Here is a 27,088-nt window from a genome sequence, read left to right as displayed (position 1 = left end):
TAGATGGACATTCAAACAGAGGCCTATGCAGAGTGAGGGAGGGCACTGCAGACATTAGAGCTGCTTCTCCCTGCAGAGGGCTCTCCTGGCAGGAGGAACAACAGCAGGTGCAAAGGCCCTGCGTCAGGGTGTGCTTGCTACAGTACCTGGCTGTCTCCGTGGCTGGGGCTGTCGGCAGGGCCGGCATTCTGTGTTGCGGCCTGTGGAGTGGTTTGAGATTCCTTTGGAGAGTACCAGAACCAGAACTTACGGTCAGTCCCAAGTCCATCAGCCACTTGGCCAGGGGTTCAGGGACCAAGGCAACAGTTATGGCGGCGGGCAGGAGGAGGAGTAGCTGAGCTGGGGATCCCCGTTTACATCAGGGTCAGATGCTTCTCTTTCTCGGCTGTTTACGTGGCCCAGGCGGCAGTTTGAGTATAAGGTCAGAGATTGATTCTCGTGAATCCTGCCTTTTTCTTTTTTTGTTTTTTGAGATGAAGTCTTGCTCTGTCGCCCAGGCTGGAGTGCAGTGGTGTGATCTCGGCTCACTGCAACCTCTGCTTCCCAGATTCAAGCGGTTCTCCTGCCTCAGCCTCCTGAGTAGCTGGGAATATAGGCGCGCACCACCATACCTGGCTAATTTTTTTTTTTTCCGAGATGGAGTCTTGCTCTGTCGCCCAGGCTGGAGTGCAGTGATGTGATCTCGGCTCACTGCAACCTCTGCCTCCTGGGTTCAAGCAATTCTCCTGCCTCACTCAGCCTCTCGAGTAGCTGAGTTACAGGCACACGCCACTACACCCAACTAATTTTTGTATTTTTAGGAGAGATGAGATTCACCATGTTGGCCAGGATGGTCTCAAACTCTTGACCTCGTGATCCACCCACTTCAGGCTCCCAGAATGCTGGGATCACAGGCGTGAGCTACCACACTCTGCCAACATTTGTACTTTTAGTTGAGACAGGGTTTCCCCATGTGGACCAGGCTGGTCTTGAACTCCTGACCTCAAGTGATCCACCTGCCTTCCAAAGTGCTGGGATTACAGGCGTGAGCCACTGCGCCTGGCGAACCCTGCCCTTTTACTCCACAGCATACAACATAGAACTTAGTTCTGTGTACAGCCTTGTCTTTTTCAGTGTCTCATTGATACATCACCCTTTTCTCCCCATCTACACCGTCGGTTCCAGCCAGACTGGAACCCCTGGGCCCTGCAGTCATTTCACTGTGCTCTAGGCAGGATGGGAGCGAGTAAACCCTGGTCTGAGGCTCAGTCTGCAGGCCCAGGAAATTTACAAGCTGCTGGGAGAGAGAAGCCGCACGCTGGATAAGTGAAAGGATGGTGTGGGTAATAAGGAAGGCACTTTCAAGCCAGGGGGAAGGCGGCTGGAGGAGAGGTACCTGCCCACCAGGTGCACCTGGGAGGGTTTGTGAGAGGAAGAGGGGCTTGACGGGAAGGTTGGAAAGGCTGGAGAGCAATGCGGCAACCAGTGCTTAGGCCACGGTCATTGTTCGTGCCACGGAGCGGTGGTGGATCAGTTAGTGGTAGGGCAGATTGGTGGGAGCCCAACTGTTGCAAAGCCTCAAGAACCAGGGAGGAGGAGGGTTGGTTGACTCAACAGCCACAGAATTTTTTTGAACTTCCCGAATGCATACCCAGGGAGCAAACACTGGAAACCTACAGATTGGCAACAAGAAGAAAATCACTACAGCCCCACAGCCCAAAGAGCAAAAAGTGTGGGAAAACTCCCTCCCAGGCGTTCGTGCATTTCATAATCCGGCTACGCTTCCTTCCTACATTCACGCAGATGCACCAGTCTTGTTTAATTAACAGTATTTCTCAAACACCTTTCTATGTTGGTAATTCCTTTTTTTCAATGTGTCAAAATTTTACTTTATGTTTTATTATGTTTGTAATTCTAAGCTTTTTTTTTTTTTTTAGACAAGGTCGTAATCTGTCCTCGGGGCTGGAGTGCAGTGGCATGACTGTGTTTCACTTCAGCCTGTAAGTGCTGGGCTCAAGCAATCCTCCCACCTCAGCCTCCCGAGTAGCTGAGACTACAGGCATGCACCACGATGCCCAGATAACTTTTTTTGTTTGTTTTAATGGAGTTTGCCCAGGCTGGTCTCAAACTCCTGACCTTAGGTGATCCTCCCACTTCGGCCTCCCAAAGTGCTGGGATTACAGGCATGAGCCACCAAGCCTGGCCTAAGCCTCAGCTTTCTGTTGTTGTTGTTTGTTTTTTTTATTTTGTTTTGAGACGGAGTCTTGCTCCGTCACCCAGGATAGAGTACAGTGGCGCGATCTCGGCTCACTGCAAGCTCCACCTCCCGGGGTCAAGTGATTCTCCTGCCTCAGCCTCCCCAGTAGCTGGGATTGCAGGTGTGTGCCACCACGCCCGACTAATTCTTTTGCATTTTTAGTAGAGATGGGATTTCACCATGCTGGCCAGGCTGGTTTCGGACTCCTGACCTCATGGTCCGACCGCCTTGGCCTCCCAAAGTGCTGGGATTACAGGTGTGAGCCACTGTGCCCAGCCAAGCCTCAGTTTTAATGACTGCACAATGCTCCATTATGGAATCTGCCAGCACCCTCAGATTGGCAAGACCACTGTTAAGAGACCATGCCACAGCCAGCATCTGGCATCCTGGCCTACCCACTTTGTGAGTTTCTGAGCAGAGGCAGGGGAGCAGGATGAGACGCCAAGGCCTTCACAGGGAGCTGGCCGGGTGGAGGCCAGAGCGAGAGGTCGGTGACATCCACTGACACCACCCCAAGCAGCCAGACGGGACTTGAATTACTATCATCCAATTATTTGGAGAGGAAGAGAGAGTGTGTGTGTGTGTGTGTGTGTGTGCTGGGGCTGTGAACATGGCCTAGGTCTCCAGTGAAGCTGACTGTGGGTGATCCAGAGGAGGAAAGTACGCAGAGGCGTTCGTTTTCTTTGGGATCCGGGTGGCTTGTGGCATCAGAAAACTGTGGCTGGAGTATGAGGAGGGGCATACCCTTTGCTTCTGATTTGGGCCAGGGGATTTGTGTGATTCTGACATATTTGTAGATTTCAACTGTAGCACTAGAAGGGACCTCATAGCTGGAAGATTGAAGCTCAGAGAGCTGCAGTGCTTTGCCCAACATCATCCGGCACTGGAAATGGTCAGCCAATGTGTTCCATAGAGCATGGCGGGTAACACACCCTTCATCTTTGCAGGACCCCGTCGCCAGCCTCTTCCTGTGCCTCTGCCCAGCTGAGCACACATTAAAAAAAGAAAAGGCTGGGCACAGTGGCTCATGCCTGTAATCTCCGGACTTTGGAAGGCTGAGGCAGGAGGATTGTTTGAGGCCAGGAGTTCAAGACCAGCCAACATGGCCAAAACCAGTCTCTACTTAAAAAAAAAGCAAAAATTAGCCAGGCATTGTGGCACGCACCCGTAATCCCAGCTACTTGGGAGGCCGAAGGACGAGAATCACTTGAACCTGGGAGGCGGAAGTTGCAGTGAGCTGAGATCATACCACTGCACCCCAGCCTGGGCAACAGAGTGAGAGGCTGTCTCAAAACAAAACAAAACAAAAAACCTTGGCCAGGTGTGGTGGCTCATGCCTATAATCCCATTTGGCATTTGGGAGGCTGAGGCAGGAGAGTCACTTGAGCCTGGGAGGTCAAGGCTGCAGTGAACCATGATTGCACCACTGTACCCCAGCCTGGGTGACTGAACAAAACCCTGTCTCAAAAATCCAGCTGGGTGCGGTGGCTCACGCCTGTAATCCCAGCACTTTGGGAGGCTGAGGTGGGTGGCTTGCCTGAGGTCAGGAGTTGGAGACCAGTCTAACCAACATGGAGAAACCTGGTCTCTACTAAAAATATAAAAAAATTAGCTGGGCCTGGTGGCACACACCTGTCATCACAGCTACTTGGGAGGCTGAAGCTTGAGAATTGCTTGAACCTGGGAGACGGAGGTTGCAGTGAGCTGAGATCGTGCCATTGCACTCCAGCCTGGGCCATAGAGCAAGGCTCTGTTGCAAAAAAAAAAAAAAAAATTGCAAACTTCCCCCAAATATGACATTCCTAATTCCCCTTACCATACCTATTAAAAGAAAAGAGGCCAGGCATGGTCGCTCATGCCTGTAATCCCAGCACTTTAGGAGGCCAAGGCGGGCGGATCACCAGGTCAGGAGATCGAGACCATCCTGGCTAACACAGTGAAACCCCGTCTTTACTAAAAAATAAAAAAATTAGGCAGACGTGGTGGAGGGCGCCGGTAGTCCCAGGTACTCGGGAGGCCGAGGCAGGAGAATCGCTTGAACCCGGGTAGTGGAGGTTGCAGTGAACCGAGATGGTGCCACTGCACTCCAGCCTGGGCAACAGAGCAAGGCTCTGTCTCAAAAAAAAAAAAAAGAAAAGAAAAGAAAAAAGAAAGAGAAGGAAAGAGAGAGAGAGGGATGGTCTTGTTCTGTTGTCCAGGCTGGAGTGCAGCAGCACTATCCCAGCTCACTGCAGCTTCAACCTCCTGGGCTTAGGCGATCTGCCCACCTCAGCCTCTTGAGTAGCTGGAACCACAGGTGTGCACCACCACGCCAGCCAGGAGCCCTGTGGCCTCTCTGGACATACCAGTAACTGTCCTTGCTCAATGGAGCCTTCCTCCTCATCAGAGGAAAGGACTTGGTAGGGAGGGCCTAATTCCAAGGGTCAGTGGCCAAGCCCTTCGCCTCTGAGTGGAGTGATTAAGCCAGAGCCAGGTTGAAATCCTGAGAGTGACCTTTTTTCTCCAGACTTGAGTTCATCTGTAAAATGGGCCTAATAATAGTACTTGTTCAGTCATGAAGATGAAATAAGACAGTGCTTATAAAGCTCTCAGTGGCCAGATGTGGTGACTCTTACCTGTAATCCCAGCACTTTGGGAGGCCAAGGCAGGAGGATCACTTGAGTCCAGGAGTTTGAGAACAGCGTGGACAATATCGTGAGACCGCGTCTCCACAAAACATGGAAAACATTAGCCAAGTGTGGTGGCGGGCACCTGTAGTCCCAGCTACTGGAGAGGCTGAGGTAGGAGGATCACTTGAGCCCAGGAGGTGGAGGCTACAGTGAGCTAAGATCATGCCATTGCACTCCAGCCTTGGCAACACAGCCAGACCCTGCCTCAAAAAATAAACAAATAAATAAAAATTTAAAAAGCTCTTGGCACTTTATTGTGGCCTGACCCAGAACGGGAGCTCAATGAACGCTGCCATTCCTACCGCTAGTAGCAGTGGTCACTTCCTTCCCAGCGCACTTCACGGGCTGACCTTGCTACAGCCCACATCTCACTGCCCTTTGGAGTCTGGCCTCTCTGCATCCAGAGCTGTGTGAGTGGTCAGGACGGACACATGCCAGTCCTGGCCAGGGGCAGGAAACTCAAGACCAGCAGGGACAGGTCACCTAGAGTGGAGGGGGCCACCCTGTTTGCCAAGGACTATCCTTGCTCTGTCCTGAACCCTCTGCCCTCTCCACCCAGGGCCAGGGAGAAGTCCCCTAAGGCGGTGCAGGCGGAACTGCGGAAAGCATTTTAAAGTGGTTTTCATTGGCTTGGAAAAGTGAGATGAGGGTGAAGGCCTCCCCAGAAAACTAGTACACCATCCAAGAACAGCCAGTCCACAGCCTTGACCTCCAGGCGGCCGCTTCTTCCTTGTCTCTGAAACAGAGTCTCCTTGACTGGAAAAGAAAGCCCCGCCTCAGCCCAGTGCCTCCACCTCCTGGCCTGCAAAATAGACACCGCTTCTTTGTTATGTTTTTTGTTTTTTATTTTTTATTGTATTTTATTTTATTTTGAGACGGAGTCTCGCCCTGTCGCCCAGGCTGGAGTGCAGTGGTGCGATCTCGGCTCACTGCAAGCTCCGTCTCCCGGGTTCACACCATTCTCCTGCCTCAGCCTCCTGAGTAGCTGGGATTACAGGCACCGCCACCTCGCCCAGCTAATTTTGTGTATTTTTAGCAGATACGGGGTTTCACCGTGTTAGCCAGGATAGTCTCAATCTCCTGACCTCGCGATCCGCCTGCCTCGGCCTCCCAAAGTGCTGGGATTACAAGCGTGAGCCACCGTGCCCAGCCTGTTTTTTATTTTTTTGAGACAGGGTCTCACTCGGTCACCCAGGCTGGAGTGCAGTGGCGCGATCTTGGCTCACTGCGATCTCCGCCTCCCGGGTTCAAGCAATTCTCCTGCCTCAGCCTCCCGAGTAGCTGGGATTACAGGCACCTGCCACCATGCTCAGCTAAGTTTTGTATTTTTAGTAGAGACGGAGTTTTGCCATGTTGGCCAGGCTGGTCTCGAACTCCTAACTTCAAGTGATCTGCCCACTTCAGCCTCCCAAAGTGCTGGGATTACAGGTGTGAGCCACCACACCCTGCCAAGACACTGCTTCTTGCTTGGTTCCTCTTGAAGTTAATGCTGGTCTGCTCAGGTTTTCCTGCTGCTTCCATTGATTGTGCCAAGCAGACAGGGGCGAGGGCCGTGGGGCCAGACAGGTGGGACTCAGGCCCTTGCTTTGCCATTCACCAGGTGCCTGACCCTGGTCAGATGCTTTAAATCCTTCTGGCATCAGTTTTGTCATCTGAAAAGTGGGGTTAATGCCATCTGCCTTCTGGGGCTTTGAGAGTTTGTGACAAAGTGGATGTAACATGCCTTCTTGTGGTAGAGCAAGGTCTCCGGGAGCCCCTGCTGCTGTTCCTTCTGCATCACTGTCCTCTGTCACCGCAGCCATGGATGACGCCTCTTGGCGCCAGGCTCTGAGGGGGACTCTGGGCACCGAAATGAAAATGCCACAGTTCTCTTCTCGGTGGGCGTGCCTCCCTGGCCTTTCTCCTCACTGTAGATCCCTCTTGCCTTGCCCTGTTTTAGGAGCCACAACAAAAGAGGCTGTGGGTGTCACCCGCCTGTATGCCGGCCTGCAGGGTCAGGTATCGGAGGCCTTCAGGACCCTCGTAGGCTGCCTTGGCATCTTTGCACCACGCTTATGCCTGGCCCCCATTCAGCAAGCAGATCCAATCCCTGGGAAGATAAGCGTGTGTTCTGGAAGCTGGCAGTGCCCCCCGGTGAAGCCCTCAGAAGCGTGGGGCGAGAACTGCCACCTCCCCCACAGAGAAAGCTGGAATCGATTTCTCTCTCACCACTCCCTTGAAAAGAACAGCAACACAGGGGAAGGCCTGTTATTCATGGAGGGTTTGTCCCGAGAGAGCAGCAGGTACATAAAAAAATAGCTGGGGCAACACGCCTGCCTCGGACCCAGCCTGTGCAGCCCAAAACGGGGCACAGATCCTTCCCGCCCCACCCTCGCTGCTGAGTTGGGTCTGGGCCCCTCCTGGTAGCTGGGGTATGGAGTACCCTGGCTGCTGCCCTTGCCTTCTCGCCGGGACCTGACTTTCCCTCCGCCCCTCACTGGGAACTGGCCAGAGTGTTTTTACTAACAAGCTAGCCATGTTACAATCTCAACAGAGAGAGGGGCTGGGGGGAGGAAGAGAGAGAGAGAAACAGGGAGGGACGGAGGGAGGGAGGGAAGGAGGGAAGGAAGGGAGGAAGGGAGGAAGGGACGGAGAGAGGAAGAAGGAGAGGCCAGGCATGGTGGCTCATGCCTGTAATCCCAGCACTTTGGGAGGCCGAGGTGAGCGGATCATGAGATCAGGAGATTGAGACCATCCTGGCTAACATGGTGAAACCCCGTCTCTACTAAAAATACAAAAAAAATTAGCTGGGCGTGGTGGTGGGCACCTGTAGTCCCAGCTACTTGGGAGGCTGAGGCAGGAGACTGGCGTGAACCCGGGAGGCGGAGCTTGCAGTGAGCCGAGATGGCTCCACTGCACTCCAGCCTGGGCGACAGAGCGAGACTCCATCTCAAAAAAAATAAATAAATAAAATTGAAAAAGAAAAAGAGAAAGAGAAAGAAAAAAGAAAGGAGGGAAGGAGGGAAGGAAGAAAGGGAAAGAAAGAGAAAGAAGGAAGGAAGATACTCCTTGCAGAAACGCCGCTACAGTGTCTGCCAGGACCTAACATCTCGTACTATCTATTTTTTAATAATTGAGGGTAATAAATATGTATTTCTTTCTCCTCACCACCCCCCATCCTCCGAAGCTTGTCAGCTCCCTGCGTCTCTCCTCTGATCAGACCAAGTCTTCCCCAAGCAAAAAAAAAATCCTTTAAGCAAAAAGGATTAAAGCCTTGAAAGTAGGTCTGCCTGAACTCCCCCCACTCCCTCCCCTCCCCTCCCCCGGGGTTGAAGTGAAGAGGCCCCTCAGGGGAGCCAGGGAGAGGGGCGGGCTGATGCCGCAAACCCGGAGTGGGGACCTTAGCAGGGGAGAATCCCGCAGTCACCCCTTCCCGCAGCCCTGGGGCAGGCAGCCTAGCCCCACCCAGGTCTCCACTGGCCATTAAGGAGGGGCTGCTCGAGAACAAGGGTGCCTTAGTCCCCAGCAGTACAGGACATAGGAAGGAGGCCTTTGGTCTCAGACAGACCCAGTTCTACCTTGCAACATGGCTGTGTGCTTTAGGGGCCTGTGTGACCTTGGAACAAGCACTTGAGTGTCAGTTTCTTCATTTGGAAAATGGGAATATAAATAGTGCCTACCTTACAGAGGATCAAATAAGCTAAACATAGTCCAGAGTCTGGCACATGGAAAATACAAAGTAAATGAAAGGCCAGGCGTGGTGGCTCACACCTGTAATCCCAGCACTTTAGGAGGCTGAGAGGGGAGGATGACTTGAACCGAGGAGTTCAAGTTGCCTGGGCAACATAGTGAGACCCCATCTCTACAAAAAAAAAAGTAAATGAAAAACATTATTATTGTTATCTTTATCAAGTTATTCTCAGACACAGAGGGCAGGCTGTCACCTTTCCTATTCCATCACCCTCCACAGCTCACAAGGGCCTGCCAGCCACAACTGTTTTCATGCAGTATTCCCACCATCCCTCCAAGAGGGGTTGAAGGTGAGGCTGGATGGCATGATTCGGAGCCTTGCCCAAGGCCGCTGGAACTGCAGGTAATAGAACCAGAACCCTGCCAGGTGCAGTGGCGCACACCTGTAATCCCAGCACTTCGGGAGGCTGAGCTGGGTGGATCACCTGAGGGTGGGAGTTCGAGACCAGCCTGGCCAACATGGTGAAACCCCATCTCTACCAAAAATACAAAAATTAGCCAGATGTGGTGGCACGCACCTGTAATCCCAGCTACTCGGGAGGCTGAGGCAGGAGAATCACTTGAACCTGGGAGGTGGAGGTGAGCCGAGATCGCACCATTGCACATCAGCCTGAGCAACAAGAGCGAAAATCTGTGTCAAAATAAATAAATAAAATACTAAAATTAGCTGGACATGGTGGCATGTGCTTCTAATCCCAGTTACTCGGGAGGCTGAGACATGAGAATCGCATCAACCCAGCAGGCGGAGGTAGCACTGAGATCGTGCCCCCGCACTCCAGCCTGGGCGGTAGAGAGAGACTCCATCTTAAAAAAAAAAAAAAAAAAAAGAACCCAAAGTAGGACTTTGTGTCCCTTCCCTGCCTCCTGTCCTGACATTCCTTCCTCTGCCCCATCCTGCTTCCTGACAAGGCACCCAATATCCTTGGCTCTGAGTCCCAGGAGCCAACACAGCAAGCAAACTAGGAATGGCCTGGCCGGGCTGGGGAGGGACACCTGGGGCAGCGGTGGCTGCTGCTTGGCAGACACACCTTCTCCCCGACACAGCTGTCAGCCTTTGCAGTTCTGCTGAGGCAGCAGCCCTGGCCCAAGCAGGCTTCCCTCCCTCTGCTGGGTACATGCACATAGGGCTGGCTGCAGGTGGCCGGCCTGTCCCCCTGCACCCATCCAGGCCCAGGGCTCCTGGCCTGCCCAGTGGTCAGCACTTGGCCACCTGGCCTCCAGGGCCCCACTGCCTGCCCCCCTGGGGACAGGCCTGCCCGGGCTGCTCTGGGCCCTAGGCAGGAGAAGAGAGGAGAGGCAAGGCCGTGAGGCCGGAGGGCAGGAAAAGCCGGGAGGGAGGTGGCTATTTATAGCCAGCTTTGCTTTTGTTCCTTTTCCAGCAATGCTTCTCTTTAAATAGGAGCAGGACTGGAGGCTGCAGTTCTTCCCCAGCCGCCTGCAGTCAGCACGCAGGAGTGTGTGCCTGTGTATGTGTGTGTAGGGGGGCATGTATAGGGAGTGGGCACTGCAGTGTGTATTTGTGCATGTGTGCAGGGACAGGAAGAGGAGGCTGGATAGTTCTGTGTGCGTGTGTGTACACTGCCATGTGCGGGGTGGCAGTGGGTGAACAGCTCTTTGTGTGTGAGTGTTGGGAGCTGCATGTGCACATACGTGCACAAGGATGGGGCAGTTCTTGCGTGTGTGTATGTGTGTGTGTGTTTCTTTTTTGCTTTTTTTTTGAGATGGAGTCTTGCTCTGTTGCTCAGGCCAGAGTGCAGTGGCCCATCGGTTCACTGCAACCTCCACCACCTGGGTTCAAGCGATTCTCCTGCCTCAGCCTCCTGAGTAGCTGGGACCCGCCACCACGCCCAGCTTTGTATTTTTCACCATGTTGGCCAGGCTGGTCTCCAACTCTTGATTTCGTGATCCACCCGTCTCGGCCTCCCAAAGTGCTGGGATTACAGGCGTGAGCCACCGCGCCCGGCCCGTGTGTGTGTGTGTGTGTGTGTGTGTGTGTGTGTTTCTGTGATGAGCACACGTTCGGTGCAGTGTGTGTGTGTGAGCGCGCATGTGTCTAGTGTAGACTGTGGTGTGAGCGGCGCCCTGGGGCGAGTGAACATCCCTGTGAGCGGCTGTCCAGTGGTCCCCGTCCTGTGTGTGAGAGGATACCCTCGTGCAGGGAAGCGGGAGTGGAGCTTCAGTTGTGCACAGCGGACTGGAACCCTCGGTGAGGGCAGGGCCCGTGTCTGTTCTGCGCGTGGGATGAGCGCGAAGAGAATAAAGGGGCTTCGGGGGTCTTCTTCGGCTGCCGGGAGAGTGCGTCCAACCCGCGCCCCCAGCCTTTTTAGGGCCCTCGCAGAGCCCCACCCCACCCCCACCCCGGGGTCCCCGTGCGCGCGAAGCCGCCCCTGTCTCCGTCCCTGCTGCGAGGCCCGAGAGGCGAGCGGGGCCCGGGCGCTCCGGCAGCGCCAGCTTGGGCAGGAAAGCGCCGCGGCCACCTCGGGGGCCCCATCCCGGCGAGCCCAGGAGGAGGCCCCACGTCCCCCACCCTCCGCCTCGGCGTCCACGTCTGTGAAGTGGGGGCAGGAAAGCCGCGGGGGCTCCGGCAGGGACCTGCGCGCTGGGCCGCGGTGGCCGGCCCGGGGGCAGCCGCGGGTACGGGAGGCCCGACCCGAGCGGGGCGCGTGGGGCGCGCAGATCCTCGGCCAGCGGCTCCCGCGGGAGGGAACGGATCCCAGCACGGCCGCGGCTCCCCGCGCAGTGACCCCGATTTCTCAGCGCGGCCCCCGGTTCTAGAGCCAGGCGACCCTCCCGGGCGGGGCCGGTGCCCAAAGGGCGCTCTCGGCTCGGGTCAGCCTGCGGGAGGCCCTGGGGCGCCGGGTCTGGGCACCGCCCTCGCCCCAGGCCAGGCCCGGCCTCGCCCCGCAGCTCCGGATCGATGCGACAGAGCTCCCCGCCCCTCCCCCAGAGGCCAAACAAAACATAGTAAATATTTAATCCGGGCCAGGGAGCCAAGGAGGCCTCCCCGCCCCCTCCGCCGCCGTCTGGCTCCCCTGCCAGCCCCGGCAGCTCTCCCTCGGTAATGAGGCCTGGAGAGGCTGGGATCGATCGCGGCCTGGGGCGGGGTGGGGGTGGGGCGCCCGGCACCCTGGGGGTGACATCGCTGTCCGCCCCCAGGCCCCAGACCCAGGAGCCCAACCGAAGGCACCTGCGCCCACGCTTTCCCAAGAAGGCCTGCGAGGAGCGCGCCGGCCCCCACCGGCCTGCCCCTGCCATCTCCCTTCTCAGAGGGCGTCAGCTGGGGCGGGGGGTGGTCTGCGGGGATGCAGGCCCCAGGAGGAGGGCTGTGAAGGGGGCAGGGACCTCCCAGCCCCGGCTCAGGCCTGACCTCCAAGTCCTAGTGGCCTAAAGCCAGCAGGGACTTGGATGAGGCCTGGGTGGGGCAGGGGCAGCTAGAGGGGCCTTAGAGGGAGGCAGGCAAGGTATTGCTATACCTTGGAGTAGGATACCTTAGTGTTCTGGTGGCGCTCCTAATTTCCTGGGCATTGCCTGGGGAATATCCTAGAGGGGATGGTGACATCCTCACCGCTCATTCATTCATGCAGTGGATAATGATTGAGCACCTACTATGTGCCAGTCTTACTTGTGGACTACCAGTCAGTCAAGTTCAGACCTGCCGAGGGAATGCGTTCCAGAGAGCAATGGTTAAGAAGTAAACACATGCAATGATTTCAGATCGTGGTTAGACTCAGTGTAGAAAATAAAACTCTTATGTGATACTGCACTTGGCCAGGAGAGGAGCCACATCCGCTGGGGTGGTCTTGGAGCTGTCTGATGAAGATGGGTTGGGGTCAAAACATCCAGGACAAAGTTTGCAGGAAGTGCAAAGGCCCAGAGGCAGGAAATAATTTGGGAAGAAGGCCAGCGAGGTTGAGTGTCGTTTAGGGAAGAAGCACGTAGTGAGTAGCAGATCCTTGAAGGTCTCGTAGGCCACGGAGGAGTTTGGATTTTATTCTAAGTGCAGTGTGAACGCATTAGAGGTTTTCAGCAAAGGAATGACATGATCTGATTAACATTTTTAAAAGCCTCTGCTGGCTGCAGTGTGGAGAATGGAAGACAGCTAAGGGGGAAGGTGGGGAGGCCAGGTTGGTTGCGGGGGATGGTGCAGTGGTGTACACAAGGGATGCTGCTCCCCTGCCTGGCTTAGGTTATGACTCTGAAGTGACCATTTACACATCTGCAGCTAGCAGGGCCCCCAGCAGCCAGGAATATCCGGCTCCTTGCTCTTGGTGCACAAAGTCCCAGCGGGCCTGGGCAGAGGCTGGGGTAGCCCCTGTCCTGTCTCCCTGACCCAGACTCCACAGTGGGCAGCCCAGGAAGTTTCTTTTTTGGGGGAGCATTAGAAAATGTTGACATGTTTTTTGAAACAATTTCAGATCTGATATCTCCGCCAGATTGAGTTTGTAACCAGCTTTATTGTTTAAGCCTGCTGGGATTTCATCAAAGGCGTCTGCTGTTTACCCAGAACCATTTCATTGGAGAAAACAGCAAACAGACCTGCATTTCTATCTGATTTCACTTTTTCCCTTTTCTCATGAATTTAAGTGCTTGTGAAAAGCAAGGCTGATAAGGCGAGCCAGGGAGGATCAAATCCGGAGGAGGGGGCTCGCAAAGATCTCAGCTGAGGTTTATTAATAGAGCAGAAAAAAGTTGGGGGTAGCTGGCCGCTTCTGGGGGGGAAGGCAGCAGCCAGCTGTCTGCAGGGGCACCTTGGGTGGGGGGGAGGGGAGGTGGGGAGAGCTGCTGTTCACCCGTACTCTGCCCAAGATTTTCAGGCCATGTCCTGGTGTCTGTTGTCTTTACCAGTTTGTGGACTATTTCAGACACTGGCAGTGATAAAAGACTGAACATCAACTCTCACCTGGAAAGCAGCAGTGACCTGGCCTCAGAGACGGGTTCAATGAGACAGATTCAAGCTTTCCTGGGAGAAGGCCGAGTAAGGAAACAGATCAAAAGGCACATGGAAGGCAGATGAGGAGAGTACCAGGAAAATTGCCTTCCTGCTTCTCCCCTGCCAACACTTGGGACTCAGCCCCTTCTCCTGCCAGGCAGCCTGAGCCAGGGCAGGGCAGGGCCCAGGGATACTTGTCACAGGCTCAGCGCTCCCTCATCTCTCCGCGGAACCTACAGCAGTGTTATCACCACCCGCCTAATAGCATCCAGGTGCCTCTAAGCGGGCCTGTTGACCCAGCAAATGTTAGCCCAACAGGGGAGATGCTGGCTCTGCAGCCTCTCAGGAGAAGGCGGTCTGAGAAATTTGGGTTAATATGCCTTGTTCTGTGCTTGAGCGACAGCTAGTTAAGTGCATGGGTTGCTTGGCATACAGGCCATCTTTCACCAGTTGTACATTAGACCCACTTATAAGGTCAATCGATTCGAACCAATTAGCAAGAAGATAAGGACTTGTTTATCTTTGACGGTAGATCTTGCAGCGAGCCATCTGAGGGGGATGATAATGATCCAGGGGTATTTCTTCAGCACGCAGTGCCAGGCACAACCATGTTGCTCTACCGCCTTCTGGCAGGTGGGACTTCCAGCAACAGGGAGAGTCAGCTCCGTAATCTGGGGCATGACCCTACGAGGACGAGGAGAGTGAGCGAAGGACAAAGGTCGTTGCAGAGCCAAGCTTAGGCCCTCCTGCCTGTAGAGGTTCCCCTGCCCATGCCTCCCTTTTTTTTTTTTTTTTTTTTTGAGACAGAGTGTCACTCTTGTCACCCAGGCTGGAGTGCAATGGCACTATCTCGGCTCACTGCAACCTCCGCCTCTCGAGTTCAAGCGATTCTCCTGCCTCAGCCTCCCGAGCAGCTGCGATTACAGGCGCCCATCACCACGCCTGGCTAATTTTTGTATTTTTAGTAGAGACGGTGTTTCACCATGTTGGCCAGGCTGGTCTCAAACTCCTGTCCTCAGGTGATTCACCTGCCTTGGCCTCCCAAAGTGCTGGGATTACAGGTGTGAGCCCCCGCACCCGGCACCATGCCTACCTTTTGCAGTGAGAGCTCAGTGGGCTGCTAGGGCCTGAGAGGCTCATTCCATTACTGTGGGCTCTGAGCATGGTCCCAGGCCTCCTGTAAACACAGGGGAATCACATGCTCCAGACACAGGGCCTTGGGAACATTTGTGGCCATCTGTTGAGAGCCTCTGTCATTTCATATTTGTTTGTCTGTTTGTTTGTTTTAGAGATGGGGTCTTGTTATGTTGGCCAGGTTGGTCTCAATCTCCTGGCCTCAAGCAATCCTCCCACCTCGGCTTCCCAAATTACAAAGTACTGGAATTGTATGCGGGTATGCACCACCACCTGCGGTCATCATTAAATCTTTATAAGCCTCCTTTTCAACCACCTTTACGCCAATCCAACTATGTATTATCCCCTTGCCTAGAGAAGGAAACTGAGGTTTGGAGGTGGGAAGCAGCAGAGCCTGCTTGTGCTGACCAAGGTCACCGGGCCTGTCAGTGGCAGAGCTGGGATTGGAATCCAGGCCTGGCTGACTCCAGCATCTTCACTCAGACTCATTGTCCTTCACCTTCTGTGGAGTTAGGTAGAGGCAGGACCTTCTCCCAAATTGTGGGTTTGATAAGCTCGCAAGCTGGCAGGGAGGGGATGGAGCAGGCCACTTGGCATTTTCTGACCTGAGAATTGAGAGTATCTGGGGATGAGGCCGAGGATATTCAGGCCTTGGGCAGTATTCGCCCTGCTTTTGCCTGAGGAGGGACCAAGTGCTTCCCTGGCTGGGAGAGTTGGTGGGTCCGGGTGGGCTCAGTATGGGGGAGACGTGGCTGTGCCTCCAAAGCATCGGGTTACTGGTCCACTGTCCCAGGACTCCCTCCTCACTATCCCTATAACGGATGGAATGAAAGCCACGTCCTCTCCAGCTCTTGCCCATCACTTCCTCCTCAAACCCCCAGTGCCTGTGAATTCCACCTGGGCACACTCTTCTCAGAGGCAGCAAAATCAGATCTTACTCCAGAGACTGGGGAAAGCGATCCACAGATTAGGACCTGGAGCAGCGAGGTTCGAGCAAACGAGTCCTGAGGAACAGGGTGGTTCCATGTAGCTGGGGGCGGGCACTGGGGGGCTGTGTTTTTCTTCCAGTTCCGCTGTGCTTGCTCAAAACTTGATGAGTTCTTCTTGGGAAATTGCTTCAGATTTCACAGCATTTTCCTCTTAATAGCCTTGGCAGTGGCGAATCCTTGACCTTTGAGGGTGGGTTTGGTTTTTTGGAAAAGGCCAAAAGTAATTTGAAGCTGTGTGTTGCGAATACAGGGGTTGAACAATTTGCAGAATGTGATTTGTTTTTGTTATTGGAATTTTTTTTTTTAAGATTGAAAACACAATGGCACCCTAACGAATTGAGCCAGTTTTCTCACGAGGAAGTTCCAGAATTTTTTCAAGTAATGGCAGTGCTTTGCGAGGAGGGACTTGGGTTCAAAGATTACCACTCTGATGAAGGGCAGGAGAAGGGAATGGATGTTTTATTGAGCCGTTACTATGTGACAGACATTTTACACATATTATCTCAACTGCCTAAAATAAGTTTTAGAATAAAGCAGGTCTGAAAAAAAAAAAAACCAAAAAAAACTTCATAAATAATTCATTATCTTTCTTACTCCTTACAGTAATCCTGTTAGAACAAATACTTAGCCCATTTCACAGGTGATGACACTAAGGCTCAAGGAACTTAAATGACTTCCCCAGGACACATGCTTAGAAGTGTCAGGGCCAGGATTTGAACCCAGGTCTGACTGGCCCCCAAAACCAAGGCTAATTCTTCTAATTCTTTTTTGGGTGTGTCAGTGCTGACATTCCCCACCCAGTCATACATACCTGTAGTTTCTTTTCTTTTCTTTTCTTTTCTTTTGAGACAGAGATTCACTCTGTCGCCCAGGTTGGAGTGCACTGGTGCGATCTCGGCTCACTGCAAGCTCCGCCTCCCCGGTTCAAGTGATTCTCCTGCCTCAGCCTCCCAAATAGCTGGGAGTACGGCACCCTCCACCATGCCCAGCTAATTTTTTGTATTTTTTTTTTTTAGTAGAGATGGGGTTTCACTATGTTGTCCAGGCTGGTCTTCAACTCCCGACCTCAGGCAATCCACCTGTCTCGGCCTCCCAAAGTGCTGGGATGACAGGTGGGAGTCACCACGCCCGGCCCTCACCTGTAGTTTCATTATGTCACAGTGACATCATTCAGGCTGCATCCATTCAAAGAGAAAGCAGGTCATAAGAGTGTCATGTGTCAGGGTGAAATGCTGACTGTGTGCTGTGGCAGCCATCGTCAGCAGGCGTCAGGGGACGCGTGGGTGACGACGGCAAGGCATGAAGTATGGTGTTTATTAGGTACTGGCAAAGGCCCGGGAATTGCAGATGCCAAGCTGTGATAAGTGGGAACTGCCTGTCTCAGCTCTCATCCAGCTCCAAGAGCTGAGCAGGCTCCCACTTCAGTGCCTTTGAGTCAACTAGACTCTTGGACAGAACAACACAGGGAGCTTTCCCGGCCTCTGGTGAGACAGGCTCCCTCTGGATCACAATAGCGATAATAATAATAGCAATAATAGGTCATGCTGATGGACTAGTCACTGCGTACCAGGCACTGTATCCTTAAGCTTCAATCCCTCTACACGCTCTTAGCCCCAACTTGGGGAGAGGGGCGGCTCTTTGCCCCCAGCTGGGTCCCCAGCCACATAAGTTGGCTCTCTCTGAACCAAGAGAAGGACTCTTTCTTTCTTTTGTTTATTTATTTATTTTTTTTTTGAGACGGAGTCTCGCTCTGTCGCCCAAGCTGGAGTGTAGTGGTCGGATCTCAGCTCCCTGCAACCTCCACCTCCCCGGTTCACGCCATTCTCCTGCCTCAGCCTCCTGAGTAGCTGGGACTACAGGCGCCTGCCACCATGCCCGGCTAATTTTTTGTATTTTGAGTAGAGACGGGGTTTCACCGTGTTAGCCAGGATGGTCTCGATCTCCTGACCTCGTGATCCACCCGTCTCCCAAAGTGCTGGGATTCCAGGCGTGAGCCACCGCGCCCGGCACGAGGACTCTTTTTCTGCCTGCAGTCCAACCCTTGCTCCTACGTAGCCCACGTCATGAGGGATCTGGGGGCCTGTGTGTACAAGGAAGGAGGGTCGGCGTGGGGCTCAGTACACGTCTCTCCTCTTCTAGGACACAGCTCTCCCTGGACTTGTCAGTCACAGTCGCAGTTACAGCTACGTAAATAGAGCAATTTCACTTCCAGGGATAGATCTACGGCTGCCCTTGTATCTGCGGGCAGAAACGCACATGTGGGAGCAAGTTCAGAAACTGAAAACAACCTCCTTGTCCATCAGGAGGGGATCCACTGGGTAGATGACAACAGCCCCAGTGCAGTGGGATTCTCTGCTGCGAGGAGTGGGCGACTGCATGCACTGAGGTGGGGTGGATGCCAGGCTGCCTTGCGAAGTGAAAAAGCAGTGGTAATACACGGCACTACCACTTGGGTTCTAAAAAGATACACTTGTGTGTGATAGAAATTTTCTGGAAATACACAAAAGAAACTGTTAACAGTGGGATACCTCTGAAGAAAGATTCTGGGGCCTGGAGGTCTGGGAGAGGAAAGGAGACTTACTTGTTATTGTGTACCCTTTTGTGTTCTTTGAAGTCTTTTTTTTTTTTTTTTACTATATGCATGCATTATCTTTTCGATTAAAAAGAAAGTGGGGGGGGGGCGGAGATTCAACCAAAAAAAAACAAACTCGCAGGCTTTATCTGGCTTCTCAGTCCACCTTTTCTTCCGTTTCCAGCCAGGTCCTACCGCCCTGATTCTCAGCTCCTCTCCCTCCCCACAAGCCTATGCCTGCCCCTCCCCAGAGCATCCATTACGGCCTCTCACAGGTACTTAAAACCTATCTTTTTGCCTTGAAATACAAATGACTCTAATCTGGAGAGAAGTCTGAGCTTCATTGCACTTATAGAACAGACAGAAATCAGCTGGCACTGAGATGCTCAATAAATGTTTGCTGAATCGAATGGAATCTGCGAGTCGGTTGGTTACACTGAGCAAGGTACTAATTGGCCAAGGTCAGGCATCCAGATTCCACCTGAGTTGGCGCTCTCTGAATCTCGAGAGGGACTAGTTCCCCGGATGCTCTCCCTTTCTCCATTGTGGCCACGCAGGGGGAGCACTACACATGCAAGAAAGGGTGGGTGTAGGGCTTGGTACACACCGTCTCCTCTCCTGGAGACACAGCTCAGAGAGACTTTAAGAGGTACAGCAGAACAACGGTATGATAGACAGAAAACCCAGCTTTGTAAAGATTCTGACTCAGAAGCGCATCTGTAGTGGACTCAAAAAGCTCCATGATAATCCCTTCCTTCCTTCCTTTCTTATGCTAGCTTGATTTTACTACCGTTAAGTTTTGTTTTTTGAAACAGGGTCTAGCTCTATTGCCCAGGTTGGAGCGCAGTGGTGTCATCACGGCTCACTGCAACCTCAACGTCCTGGGCTCAAGCGATCCTCCCACCTCAGCCTCCCAAGTAGCTGTGACCACAAGTGCGTGCCACACATCTGGCTAATGTTTTTTAAGTTTTATAGAGATGAGGTCTCCCTCTGTCGCCCAGGCTAGTCTTGAACTCCTGGGTTCAAACCATCCTCCTGCCTTGCCTTAGCCTCCCAAGGTTCTGGGACTATAGATGTGAACCACCATGCCCGGCCTACAAGAACTTTTTATTTTTTATTATTTTATTTCATTTATTTATTTTTGAGATGGAGTCTTGCTTTGTCACCCAGGCTGGAGTGCAGTGGCGTGATCTCAGCTCACTGCAACCTTCACCTCCTAGGTTCGAGCGCTTCTCCTGCCTCAGCCTCTCAGCCTCCCAAGTAGCTGGGATTACAGGCGCCCGCCACCACGCCTGGCTAATTTTTTTATTTTTAGTAGAGATGGGGTTTCACCATGTTGGTCAGGCTGGTCTCAACTTCCTGGCCACAGGTGATCCTCCAGCCTCAGCTTCCCAAATATTCTATGTATCCTTGATAATTAAAAAAAAGTTTTTTAATGTACACAACAAAATTTACCATGGTAATCATTTTAAGTGTACAGTTATGTGGCATTAAACACATTCACATTGTTGTACAAACTATCATGAATGTTTTTTGGTTTTTTTTGTTTTTTTGTTTTTGCAGAGACAGGGTCTTGCTGTCTTGCTGGGGCTGGTCTCGAACTCCTGGGCTTAAGCATACTTTCTCCTTCTTGATATGACACTCAGACCAGGCACAGTGGCTCACGCCTGTGATCCCAGCACTTCGGGAAGCTGAGGCTGGCAGATCACGAGGTCGTGAGTTCAAGACCAGCCTGTCCAAAATGGTGAAATCCCCTCTCTACTAAAAATACAAAAATTAGCTGGGCATGGTGGCACACGCCTGTAACCCCAGCTACTCGGGAGGCTGAGGCAGGAGAATTGCTTGAAAACGGGAGGTGGAGGTTGCAGTGAGCCGAGATCACGCCATTACACTCCAGCCTGGGCGACAAGAGCAATACTCTGTCTCAATAAATAAATAAATAAATAAATAAATAAATAAATCAAAATATATGACACTCCCATCTCCCAGCTTTCTGCTCTCAGTCAGTGTGATGCTCCGGCACCCTTCTCAAGCCTGCGATCCAGCAGTCTGCCCTGGCTCCAGGGCCCCTCCACCGTGCTCACAGGAGAGCCGTCTCGTCCCAGTAAGGGTTATGATGATGAGGAAGCATTTGCCTGCAAGCACAGTGAGTCAGAAAGTTTGATGTGCCTTCCAAAAAAAAAAAAGGTTTAAGATGCCTCAATAATTTTTGGCCACATTAATAGAAGTGTGCAAATCTAGGACGGTGCAGGATCTGGCTCGCTGTGCGCTGAGCACCCACTGAGTCATCCTCTCCCTCGTCATCTTCCATTGGTTGAGTCCATCTCCTGCACTTCCTTTACCTCCATCCCCTCCTCTCCGTTTCCCCCACCGCCGCTAAACATCTTAAACCAGGGTCCTACCTCTCTTGCTTGGACTATTGCAGTAGCCTCCTGATTGGTGGTCTAGATTACTCTCTGGTCTCCAGCCTCCTCGCCGCCGCAATTAGGGGATGTTAGGGAACATGATGTGATCATATCACTTTGATTGCTTAAAATCCTTTAATGGCTTCCCACGGCTCTTGAAATAGAGGCCCCTGTTTTTAACAGGGCTTTTTAACTGACCTCGTGAGATCTGGCCCCTGCCTATCCTCCAGCCTCATCTCGCACCAGTTTCCGCTCATGCTGACTATTTTCTTTCTGTTCCTCACATGTGCCTGTCTCCCTGCGCCCTCAGGGCCCTCACACATGCGAGCTCTGCTGCCTGGAACGTTACCCTTGCCTCAGCCTGCTTACCTGGATGATTCCTACCCTTCTTCTAGAGCCCAGCTCAAAGGATGCTTCCTGGGGAAGTGGTCCTGAGCCTTCCAGACAAGATCAGGTCCTCCGGTTATATGTGCCTACAGCATCTGGCATCTGTTCATTCATTTCTCCATTCCTTCAGCAAGCATGGAAGACATCAGGGGGTTCAGGCGTACTCCTGGGTGCTAGGGACGTAGTGGAGACACCTCTAGAGAGGGGAGGTGTGTTCCAGCACTGAGGACTTAATTCTTTCTTTTTCTTTTCTTTTTTTTTTCTTTTTTTGAGATGGAGTCTTGCTCTGTCTCCCAGGCTGGAGTGCAGTGGTGCAATCTCAGCTCACTGCAAGCTCTGCCTCCCAGGTTCAAGTGAGTCTCCTGCCTCAGCCTCCCGAGTGGCTGGGACTACAGGCGCCCGCCACCACGCCTGGCTAATTTTTGTATTTGTAACAGAGATGGTGCTTCACCATGTTGGCCATGCTGGTCTCGAACTCCTGACCTCAGGTGATCCACCTGCCTTGGCCTCCCAAAGTGTTGGGATTACAGGCGTGAGCCACCGCGCCCAGCATGAGGGCTTAATTATTTCTGGTCAGGGATGTTGTGGGATCATGTGTGGAAAGTCCGTGTGTGTGTGTGTATGTGTGTGTGTGTCTCTGAACTCACACACATCTGTAGTGCAGGCAAACAGGTGCTGTGATTTTGTTGACCCTGAAATCCCACTGCTTCAGAGCTAGAAGGACCCTTGGAAATGGCCAGGCCTGGGGACCTGAAGGTTGAGACTCTGGTTACAAAAGACAGAAATAAAACCACTGGAACAGAGCAGGAATCTTACAGGCTCATGAAACGGACAGTCTCCTCCTCAGGTGCATCGTGAGCCTGTGGTGTCTCCGGACACGGTTTCTCCTTCACGGCTTCTTGGCATGGCTTCCCAGAGTTGGCATCATTCTCAGAAGGATGCGGCAGCTCCAGGTTTCCATCTGTCCCTCCTCCTGGAAAGGGAGAACTTCTCTTCCCCCACAGGTTTGAACAAAAGTTGTGGGTCTGATAACGTTGGCTCAAATTCAGCCCTGAACCAGTCCTGGAGGCCTGGGAGCAGGTGTTGACTGGGTACAAGCCCACTCCGGAAGGTGGGGGCTGAGCCGGCTCCGTCACGGGCATGGGTGGAGAGCTGGGGGAGGGGACCAGCTCTCCCAAGGGAAAAGCAGGGTTCTGTGGCCAAAAGGAGGGGACCATATCATGGGTGGCCAAAACTCCCTGTAAATGGTTGCCTACAAGTGATTTGCTGAGCCTTTTTTCTTTCTCCTTCGCACCTGCCTGCGTTACTCAGAACTCCACTTGGTCCCCTTGTCGCAGCGGCAGCCTCTGAGGCACCCACTTATCTGGTCCAGCCCTCTCATTTTGCAGATAAGGAAGCTGAGGCTTAGAGATGTCCTCAAGGTCACACGGCTCAGTTGCAGGAGAGCCAAGCCTGGAGCCCAGGGCTGGAAACCTGGGAGCATCGTGTCATGCGGTGGGCAGGGCCTGAGCCTGGGGTCAGCCTGCCGGACCTGACTCCTGGCTCTGTGATTGTTAGCTAGGAATTTTTTTTTTTTTTAATGGCTGTCATGACACACTCGGTAGTTTAAAACCAGAGAAATGTATCCTCTCACAGTTTTGGAGGCCAGAAATATGAAATCAAGGTGTTGGCAAGACTGTGCCCCTTACCAAGGCTCTTCCAGCTTCTCGGGGCCGTGGAGGTTCTCTGTGGCTACATCACTCCAGTCTCTGCCTCCATCTTCATGTGGCTTCCCTCTGTCTCCTCCTCGCATTAATGGCCCATCGGGATAATCCAGGATGATCTTATCTCAAGATCTTTAACTTAATTACGTCGGCAAAGACGCCTTTTTCCAAATAAGGCCACAGGCTCCCGGGATTTGGAGGTGGACATACCCTTTTGGGGGCCACCATTCAATTCACTCCAGGGACCGTGGGCAAGTCACTTAACCTCCGTGCCCCTCTGTTTTGTCATCTGTAAAGTGAGATGAATAATAATGCCTGCTTCATCGGGTGGTCATGAGGATTAATACACAGTAATCCTTGCCGAGTCCTTCCCAGGGTGCTGAGCACTTGGTAAAAGCATTCAAGAGATGTTAGTTGTTATTATGACTCTGCTGACCCCAGATCCCGCCTGGTTTTCCTGTGACCTTCAGGAGATAGCTTTCTTCCACCCACAGACCTAGTTCCTCTCTGCTAGTCGCAGTAGAGACAAGAGAGGTGGTTCGTGTCTTGATGGAGACAAAGCTGTCCAGGTTATAGGCAAGTGTCTTCCTGCTTGTTGCTGAGTTGGGGCCATCCCACTGTCCCTGAAGGCTGGGGTTCCTGAGGCCTGCAGCTGGGAGGCGGGGCAGCTTGAGGACGTCTCCTGCCAATCACCCTCTCACCCTGGCTCTGGAGGCCGGCCTGGGAACCCTGTGATTTACAGGGATGCAATGCACATTGCAGAGATTCCACACTTCCCCTGCGGCTGAGATCCCATCAGCGTCTTACCCCCTTACCTGGGACTCCTCCCGGGCTCATTTGGTGAATTCCATCGGCAGAGCACCTCCTCAGACACCAGACGGCTGGCTTCCTACATCTATCACACCTGTACTGTGACAATGTAATTTTTATCTCTGGTTGTTTACTTCTCAGATGGAACTACTTGTAAATTCCAAGAAGAAAATATATCCCTATGTGTGACAGAACCAGCCCAGGGCGATTAATCTGGGCTTTTAAAGCCAGGAATGTAAACCCGGTTTACGTGGCTCCGTGCATAAGTGTCCAATAATCAACCATAGCCATTAATTGTCCCCCAGTGAAGCAGTGGACCCAGGAGGGGGTGGACTCAGTAGGATTTGATCCAGATGGATGGGAATGGGGCCTTCATTTCCCATCTGCCAGGCGGCTTGCAAGCCCTGGGGACACAGAGTGGGAGGCAGGTGGCTTGATGCCAAGAGGTTCCAAAGGTAGTGGTAAGGCCCACATTTCCGGGCAGAGTTGACAGAGGAGGTGAGAAGAAGTGGGGGACCTAGGGCGTTGGTGCAAGCACACAGGGAATGAACACTTTGGTGCCAGGAGCACAGGCTTGTGGAGTCCATCAGGCCCAGGTTCAAATCCAAGCCCCACTTGCCAAGCACCTTCAGGGAAATTCCTTCACCTGACAGGACAGTTTCATGATCAGTTAAAAAAGAACAAACTATATTTGCCCCAAACGGTCATCGAGAGAATCAAATGAGCAGTGTATGAAAAATACTAGTCGCATATAACGGGGTGTGCAGCCTAAGTGAGCTCCGTTTCTCCTGTTTTTCTTTTTTCTTTTTTCTTTTTTTTAGATGGAGCTACTCTCTTGTTACCCAGGCTGGAATGCCGTGGCAGGATCTCGGCTCACTGCAACCTCCGCCTTCTAGGTTCAAGCGATTCACCTGCCTCAGCCTCCTGAGTAGCTGGGGTTACAGGTGTGTGCTGCCACGCCTGGCTAATTTTTGTATTTTTAGTAGAGACGGTGTTTCACCATGTGGCCCAGGCTGGTCTCGAACCCCTGACCTCAGATGATCTACCGGCCTCGGCCTGTGCTGAGATTATAGGCATGAGCCACCTTGCCCGGCTCTCCTGTTTTTCTTGAAGGCCTGGAGGCAGTGCTCAGGCCTGCAGAAGTTGAAAGTCGAGGCCAGGCGCGGTGGCTCAAGCCTGTAATCCCAGCACTTTGGGAGACTGAGACGGGTGGATCACGAGGTCAGGAGATCGAGACCATCCTGGCTAACACGGTGAAACCCCGTCTCTACTAAAAAATACAAAAACCTAGCCGGGTGAGGTGGCGGGCGCCTGTAGTCCCAGCTACTCGGGAGGCTGAGGCAGGAGAATGGCGTCAACCCGGGAGGCGGAGCTTGCAGTGAGCTGAGATCCGGCCACTGCACTCCAGCCTGGGTGACAGAGCGAGACTCCATCTCAAAAAAAAAAAAAAAAAAAAGAAAGTCGCAGAAAGAATCAGAATTCTCAAGTCGGAAGGAATTTTGAGAACATCTCATGCAAAGCTCAGCAGAGGTTTGGGGAAGTGACTTAGAAGCTGGGATGGAGCCGGGCACCATGGCTCCTAGCTGTAATCCCAGCACTTTGGGAGGCTAAGGAGGGAGGGTGGCTTGAGTTCAGGAGTTTGAGGCTTCAGTGAGCTGTGATTGAGCCACCGCACTCCAACCTGTTTGACAGAGTGAGACCCTGTCTCAGAAGAATGAGAAGCAGCAGCAGCAGCTGGGATGGAACTCAGCCTCCAGCCTCCTCACTGTCATCCATGTCAGCTTCACGCCAAGCTGCTTCCCTAGCAGAGCAGTGACCTTGACTCGGCTGCTCAGGCTCCTACAGGGCACCTGGTGGGCCTCAGGCATCCACAGGCCCCTAGAACGATAGGTGCAGGTGCATTTTAGGGGAGAGAAGATCCATGGCCTTTACCGGCTTCTCAAAAGGAGCCGCCATTCAAAATGATCAAGAACGTCTTTGGACTCTGGGCTGTTGTGACTAAATAATGGGGGAAGGGAAGGTGCTGCCCACCTGCGTTTGGTGTATACAGCCGGCCTTGATACATGACCTGGGAGTCTCCTTGGCCTCAGGGCTCCGGCCAGCCCTCATTCGAGCCTGGTTCTGCCAGGGGAAACCAGCTTACACGTCCCAGCCGGGAGCAGGGAGTGGGCCTTGGTGTGGGTGGAGGGAGTCTGTGGGCTTTGGCATTCTGGTTCCGATCCGGATTGGGTGGAGGCTGAAGGTTTTGTGGACCCTGTTGTGAAAACGAGTCATGAGTCATGAGTACAGAGTTCGGTTCAGGACCCGGCGCCGTGGCTCGCACCTATAATTCCAGCACTTTGGGAGGCTGAGGTGGGAGGATTGCTTGAGCCCAGGAGTTCCAGACCATCCTGGACACACCTGGTAAGACTCCATCTCTACAAGAAAAAATAGAAAAAATTAGCCAGGTGTGGTGGTGCGTGCCTGCGGCCTCAGCTGCTCGAGTAGCGGAGGTGAGAGGATCACTTGAGCCCGGGAGTTCGAGATCATCCTGGATGCACCTGGTAAGACCTTATCTCTACTAAAAAAAAAAATAATAATAGAAAATATTAGCCATGCATGATGGTGTGTGCCTGTGGTCTCAGCTGCTCAGGTGGCTGAGGTGGGAGGATTGCTTGAGCCCAGGAGGTGAAGGTTGCAGTGAACCTTGTTCCCGAATTAGGTGCAGGGTCTTGGGAAGGGCTTGTGGATGTTTCGTTAGTCTCACAGTCAATTGGCCCCCACTGATGTCATTACTGGACAAGTGTCCTCAGAAGAATGTGAGGTCTCGGCCAGGTGTGGTGGTTCACGCCTGTCATCCCAGCCCTTTGGGAGGCTGAGGCAGGTGGACCACTTGAGGCCAGGAGTTCAAGATCAGCCTGTACAACATGGAGAAACCCCGTCTCTACTAAAAATACAAAAATTAGCCAGGCATGGTAGCACATGCCTGTAATCCCAGCTACTGGGGAGGCTGAGGCAGGAGAATCGCTTGAACCTGGGAGGCGGAACTTGCAGTGAGCTGAGATGGCGCCATTGCACTCCAGCCTGGGCAACAGGGAGAGACTCTGTCTCAGAAAAAGAAGGAGAAGAAGAATGTGAGGTCAGCCTAGCTCCACCACAAAATGGCCTCCCAGAAGCACCTGCCCAGTTTGCTGGTTGCTGCCCTGCGGGGTGCCTGAGAGAGAACTGGGAAAAACCCAGCCCTTCAAGGAGCTCAGGGCAGAGGGAGCCCAGCCTGCGGCACACAGTGACTGTCAGCCACTGCCCCTCCCTGAGGTTCGCTTTACCTCCTGCTCAGCCTTTCCTACTTCCTCTGGCTCAGTAAGCTGTGGGACTTTCCTCACTCCATTTTCAGGGTTACCCAGCAACCTGGAGCTGTCGGGGAGCCTGGCCGACCACCTCCATTCAGGAGGGGAGAGCTTCCTGCACGGCATCCAGGGGCCGGGTGTATGTAGCACTGCCCCTTCCCAGAGTTTCCTCTCCTCTCCTCCCTCCCCTCCCCTCCC

The 27,088-nt window shown here is 53.1% G+C and overlaps 1 protein-coding gene across 1 annotated transcript in view; it reads left to right on the top strand.

The window, feature by feature from the left end:
- RTN4RL1 (reticulon 4 receptor like 1) overlaps window positions 1-27,088 on the top strand; it is a 95,508-nt gene that overhangs the window by 15,955 nt on the left and 52,465 nt on the right. The window lies entirely within an intron of this gene.

This window comes from Piliocolobus tephrosceles, chromosome 16, assembly GCF_002776525.5.
Source record: "Piliocolobus tephrosceles isolate RC106 chromosome 16, ASM277652v3, whole genome shotgun sequence".
In the NCBI taxonomy this organism is placed as follows: Eukaryota; Metazoa; Chordata; class Mammalia; order Primates; family Cercopithecidae; genus Piliocolobus; species Piliocolobus tephrosceles.
The sequence above is the reverse complement of the archived record's forward strand: the minus strand, read 5'-3'. Positions and strand labels throughout refer to the sequence as shown.